This window comes from Mandrillus leucophaeus, unplaced genomic scaffold (genome assembly GCF_000951045.1).
Source record: "Mandrillus leucophaeus isolate KB7577 unplaced genomic scaffold, Mleu.le_1.0 Scaffold116, whole genome shotgun sequence".
Lineage (NCBI taxonomy): Eukaryota > Metazoa > Chordata > Mammalia > Primates > Cercopithecidae > Mandrillus > Mandrillus leucophaeus.
In genome coordinates this window covers 1,641,065-1,647,764 of record NW_012099876.1, presented here as the reverse complement: position 1 = coordinate 1,647,764, position 6,700 = coordinate 1,641,065, and positions in this window count along the sequence as shown.

The following is a 6,700-nucleotide window of genomic DNA, read 5'->3' as shown; positions in this document are numbered from 1 at the left end:
TTATTTGTGGGATCTAAAATCAAAATAATTGAACTAATGGACATAGAGAGCAGAAGGATGGTTACCAGAGACTGGGAAAAGTAGAGGGAGGTTGGGGTTCCAGGAAGGAGATGAGGATGGTTAATCAGGTACAAAAAAATCATTAGAAAGAATGAATAAGACCTAGTATTTGATAGCACAATAGAGTGACTATAGTTAACTATTATTTAATTGTACATTTAAAAACAACTAAAAGAGTATAATTGCATTGTTTGTAACACACAAGATAAATACTTCAGGGAATTGATACCTCATTTTACATGATGTGATTATTACACATTGCACACCTGTATGGAAACATCTCATGTTCCCCATAAATATATACACCTAGAATGAACCCACAAAAATAAAAAAAAGTTTAAAAAGTTTTTTTAAGTTATATTTTATTTTTGTTTAGCATATAAAAATTGTACAAAATTTTGGGGACAATGTGATGTTCTGATACATGTATATATTGGGTATTAATCAAATCAGGGTAATTCATTATGGTTTTTATTGGTGTTTCCCTAACAACTAATGTTGTTTTCACGTGCTTATTGCCATTTGTATGCCTTCTTTGGAGAAATACCAGGCACATCTTTTGTGTTTTTGTTATTGAGTTGTAATAGATTTTGTATATTCTCAGTACAAGTCCTTTATCTTCTATGTGATTTGCCTTGATGAAGTATGATTTACCTATTTTTGTTCCTTTTTTTCTCTTGTACTTATGGTGTTATATCTAAGAAGACTTTGCCTAACAATGTCAAAAAAATTTTACTTCTATATTTTCTTCTAAGGGTCTCATAGTTTTAGCTCTTATATTTAGTTCTAGGATTTATTTTTTGCTAACTTTTATTCATGAATTTTCTTTAGTACTCCTATCAAAAATCAATTGACCATAAACGTAAGGATTTTATTTCTGGACTCTGAATACTAAGCCATTGGTTGATATGTTTATTTTTATGCCAATACCGTGCTCTATTATTTTTGTAGTTTTGTAGTAAGTTTAGAATCAGGAACTCTCACATTTTTCTTCTTTTCAACACTGCTTTGACTATGTTGGAATCTTTGGATTTTCATAAGAATTTTAGGATCCATTTTTCAATTTCTGATGGAAAGCCACCTAGATTTTGTTTATTTGCATTAAGTCTATAGATCTGCTACATTTTCTTATATGATTGTAAGTAGCCTCTGCATGTCAGTGAATCCCAAATCTCTGCACTTAATCTGTATATATCTTAGGAATTCTAGACCTGTATATATGACTACTTGGCTAGGTTTGAAGCACCTCAAACTTATCGTACTCTTGATGTTTTTCCTCATCACCTGGACCTCCTCTAGCTTTCTCCCTCCCAGTCAATGGCACTCCTGTTTATCTAGTGGATTATGCCTGTGTATTAGTGCAAATTGCCTTGGCTGTAGATGATTTAGACATAAGAAGTTTCATTTTTCTCTTGGAAATAAAGGCTAGAGGTATGCAGGCCTGGGATTACATAGTCCAAGTTGACAACTAAAGTTACAATTTCACATTTTGTTTCTAGATAGAAGGGTTTAGAAAAAAAAGAGTAAGGTCTTGATGCCATCCTTTAAAGGAAACACGTCAGAAGGCCCCAACACTTCCACTTATATTTTATTGGTCAGTGGTTAGCAAGATGCATGACGATATATAGCTGAAAGTGAGACAGAAACACATAGATCTTATCTGGATCTCTCAGCACATCAAATAAATTTCAGGTTCTATCGTTAAGAAGGAAGGGAGAAGGTGAATATTGGGATAGGAAATCAGTGGACTCTACCACTGCTGACATTTTTACAATCAACCTGTAAAAATCTTTTCCTTTTTTTCCCTTTTCATCCAAACTGTCAATAAATCGTGTTCAGTTTACTTTTCAATACTATATTACATAAGTTCACCTTTGATCTCCAATGCCCTTATATTCAAGCTATCATCATGTTTGCTGGCAGCAACAACTGGCTATTTCTCTATTTCTGCTCTTTGCCCCCTATATTCCCCAAATACCTGTCACAGGAACATTTTACAAAATGTAAATCTGATAATGTTGTTTCCTAGCTTAAGACTTCCCTGCGGTTCTCATTGCTCTTAGCATCTTTGGAGTTACCTAGGAGGCCTTGCATGGATTGGACCCTACCTGTATCTCCAGGCTTAACTCATACCATGTACTGTTCCCATTCTCTGATTCAGCCACATGGACTTTTCTCAGTTCCTCACACACATTGTGCTTCCTGCTACAGGGTCCTTGCACATACCATTGCTTCTGTTAGAATGCATTTTCCTCCTCTGTCTGACTACTTAAAATTTATGCCTTTTATCCTTCTGATCTCTCTTATGAGGTCAAATTCTCCTATTATAAACTCCCACAGCTTATCTCCTGTGAAATATATAGCACTGTGGTCATCTTACATTTACATGATGATTTTCTATTTGTTCGTCAGTAAGCTCCCTAAAGGCAGACATGATGTCTTTATTTACTCTGTTCTTAAAATAACATTTGATATTTGGTATCATAAATAAATATTGGTTCAATGAATGAATGAAATAATGAATTGAAGAGATCATGGAGAAAACAGAATCATAGTTTCAGAAATATAAAACTAGGACTAATATATTGATGTTATAAAAACTAACTTTGTTGAAAGTAAAAGAACATTATTATACGCAGAAATGCCCTACAACTTAAAAAAAATTTTGTTCCATGATGAGCTCTCAGGAGATCCTGAGAACATGTGTCTACCTTGCATCTTGATAGTGGCAACTTATCTTGTGAATTAACTCATTCATTCACCAAATAGTTGTTGAGAACCTAATGTACCCCTTGTCACTTGCTAGTTGTATGAATTTGGTAAGGCAGTAAGTTTCCGGGTTCAATTTCCTCATTTCCTCATACAATAATAATTGATTTCCCAGGACTCTTTTCAGACAGTTTGCTAAAGTCTACACCTGATATTTTTGTTTCATGACTCTCCTCATCTGTTGATTAATCTACTGGTAATAAATTATTTGCCTTTGAGGTTTACATCTTTCTGATTTAAACAGTTATCAATGAGTGGATTATTTCTTCATATGGGTAATTTGCTGCCACCCTAATGAGCTGTGCTAGGTGTTTGACAAAATACAGCACTGAACAAATTGGAGTTGGTTTCTGATATCATGAAAGTCATAGTATAGTGGAAATGGAGGAAGGTGTAAAAGAATCACAACATAATTAAATGCTAAATTGGAACAGGCATTGTGAGGGTCAAGTTAGGGAATATGCTGTGAACGTGTAGGAGACTAGTGTAGGTGTGGATCTGAGGCAATTTCTCCAGGAAAGTAATATTCTAGCAAAGACTTGGAGGATAAATAAAGAGTTGGACAAAGAATGGGAGAAAACACACTCTAGGCAGGACTGTGAAGATTCCCAGGTAGACGAAAGCTTGTGGTGACTTTCCAGAAGATCGGGGAGGCTGTCACGAGCTGAGACTACTAAGAATATTTATTATGTCTCATCTCAATCCCACTTTTCATGCGACATACTTTCCAGATTCCATTCAATTGAATTCCTTCAATATTCCTTCTAAATAGGCCCCAAGGATTTGATACAGTTCCTCTGCAGTGCTATGATAAATGCAAAAAAAAATTGAAATATTGTTTTAGTCAGTTCAGGTTCCTATAACAAAGTATCATAGACCATGTGGCTTATAAACAACAGAAATTTATTTCTCACAGTTCTGGAGTTCTTAGAAGCCCAAGATCTGGATGGCAGCATGGTCAAGTTTTGGTGAGGGCCCCTTGCAAGTTGCAGACTGCCTACTTCCTGTTATAGTCTCACATGGTGGAAAGAGAATGAGAGAGCTCTTTGGGGTCTCTGTCATAAGGGCACCAATCCCATTAATGAGGGCTCTACTCTTAGGACCTAATCATCCAACAAGTGCCCCACCTTCTAATACCATCATATTGGTGATTAGGATTTCATCATGTGAACTTTGTGGGGCAAAAACATTCAGTCGATTGCAGACATTTTTCCTTTTTGCCTAGTAAAGTTAAATTTCCATTAATGTAATCTAAATGAACATTTACATTTTTAACAACTCCATCACTGTCGTGCTTGTGGCCAATTAAGTCCTCAGAGTCTTTATCAAGTAAATGAGTGTTAGAGCAGTTATGTACTTTCAATTAATGTTTGAGCCTAAGAGAATTTTAAACGTATCATTGCTATTTTCAATTTTTTTTTATTTCTTGTAGCATTTTGTTTTTGAGATAATTCTTAATCTATTGCATTCTGCTTTGTTCATCACTGATATCAATAGATACTGCACACTTGGTACATATTATGCCTAATTACATACATTTTGTTCCGGAGAAATAATATACATGAAGAAAAATAAGTAATAAAATGATGGCAAGTATGTTAATGGGAAGAAAAAATCTGCTGCGTGTAACTTTCTAAGTCAGGTGTGGTTGTAAGGTGAAAGATAGGCCTTTATTTAGAGTGAATAAATGAACAGATAAAGAAGGCCATGAAACAAAACATAGAAAAACCAAATGATGTGGTGATTTTTTATCACAGCAATGACAACAGATGGGCTGAAAACTGTCCTGAGGTATCAGCCATCTTCATTTGAAGTGTTTCATGGTTATTTGAAAGCCAAAACTAACCTGACCGCAGTATTGTATGTAACAGAGTGTGTGTATGTATATGTGTATTTCTTCAAACAAAAGAAGGGAGTTAAAGATTTTTACCCAGAGCTTTTCATAGTTAAGTGTTTAAACAGTGAAGTGTTTCTAGGGAGTCTGGGTGCACCATACTTCATATGTGGAGAATTCCCACCAAGATGATTTGTGAGTAAGTGTAGTGTTCACATGTAACACTGGAAAGATCAACATCCACGAGCTTGTTTGCAGTCTGGACAATGCTAGGCACTTGTCACAATCTTGGCCCCAAATGTGATTTCTGGGAGGCACATTTTTAGGAGACATCATTGAGTTTTTCCAGTGTGCCTGGACCAATGTCTGCACCACAGAGTCAGAGCCTGGAAGATCCGTGTTTCAACCAGTGAATCCATTTTTTCCACTGCAGTGAGGCTACATCTAACTGGTAAACCAAAGACAGATGAGAACCATGCCTTTTCTGAGAGTTCTCTGGAGAATATTTCACAAACTCAACCGGCCATTCATTCTTGTGTCAAGTGAGTCCTGCTTGTTAATAAATTCTTCCTTGTGTTTAACCTCTGAAAGTCTGCAACTTAGCGAGGTTTCACTATTTTGTCAAGTAGAGATGAGAAAAAATTTGGTAACCATATAATCAGGGCCATTAAGTCCCTTTCACCTTTGTCCTCTCTGATTTTCAAAATAAGTTCAGGTCCTTTCACTTTCTCTGATTGTTATATATCTATGTTTATCATTTCTCAGTGGTCTGGAACATTCTCACATTTTTTGCTTACTGCTGGGAAACTTACGTTTCCTTTACTCACATGCTAATGTTCTTTCTTGTTCACCTCAATTAGTTCTTTACATCTCTAGTGCACCTAGCATTTCTAGAATGCAAAATTTAGACAAGTAAGCATTCATAGTAATATTGTTATTTGGCGGAAAGTGATAGCTCTTAGGAGAAAAGTAAATTGTTTTACTATGTTAAAGCCTTGAGAGTGAGAATCAAAACTGTGATGCGTTTCCCATACCTCTGAGGCAAGGGTATTCTACCCTATCATTCTCTAGGCGGGAGTATGAACCAAGGTGAATTTGTACATGTTCCTGGTCTTGGTTCAGGGCTTTTGGTGATGCATACACTAATCATCATGGCCATCCAATGCCAGTTGCAGTGAGGGATTGCTGGTTTCAACTTGTGCTCTGTAAGTGCATCTTACAACAAAGAACACTCCTCACCTTCTTAAACATGCACTCTGTATCTTTATTTATAATATTAAACAGGATCAACCTTATTGGGAGCTTATAATGTGCAATGCATTTTGCTAAAAGCCTTACATAGATTACATAATTTAATTCTCTCAACAGTGCTACTGTGTCCGGAATTGGTGGGTTCTTTCTCTCGCTGACTTCAAGAATGAAGCTGTGGACCCTTGCGGTGAGCGTTACACTTTTTAAAGATGGTATGTACGGAGTTGGTTCCTTCAGATGTTCAGATGTGTCTTCACCTTTTTCCTTCTGTTGGGTTCGTGGTCTCGCTGACAGGAGTGAAGCTGCAGACCTTCGCAGTGAGTGTTACAGCTCTGAAAGGCACCGTGGACCCAAAGACAGAGCAGCAGCAAGATTTACTGCAAAGAGCAAAACAACAGACCGGAACCCGAGCTGGCTGCTGCTGACTGACTCAGGCAGCCTGCTTTTATTCCTTTATCTGGCCCCACTCGCATCCTGCTGATTGGCCCATTTTACAGAGACCTGATTGGTCCGTTTTGACACAGTGCTGATTGGTGCATTTACAATCCCTCAGCCAGACATAAAAGTTCCCCAAGTTCCCACTAGGTTAGCTAGTTACAGAATACTGATTGGTGTGTTTACAAACCTTGAGCTAGACACAGAGTGCTGATAGGTGTTTTTACAAACCTTGAGCTAGACACAGAGTGCTGACTGGTGTATCTACAATCCCTCAGCCAGACATAAAAGCTCTCCAAGTCCCCACGAGACTCAGGAGCCCAGCTGGCTTCACCCAGTGGCTCCTGCACC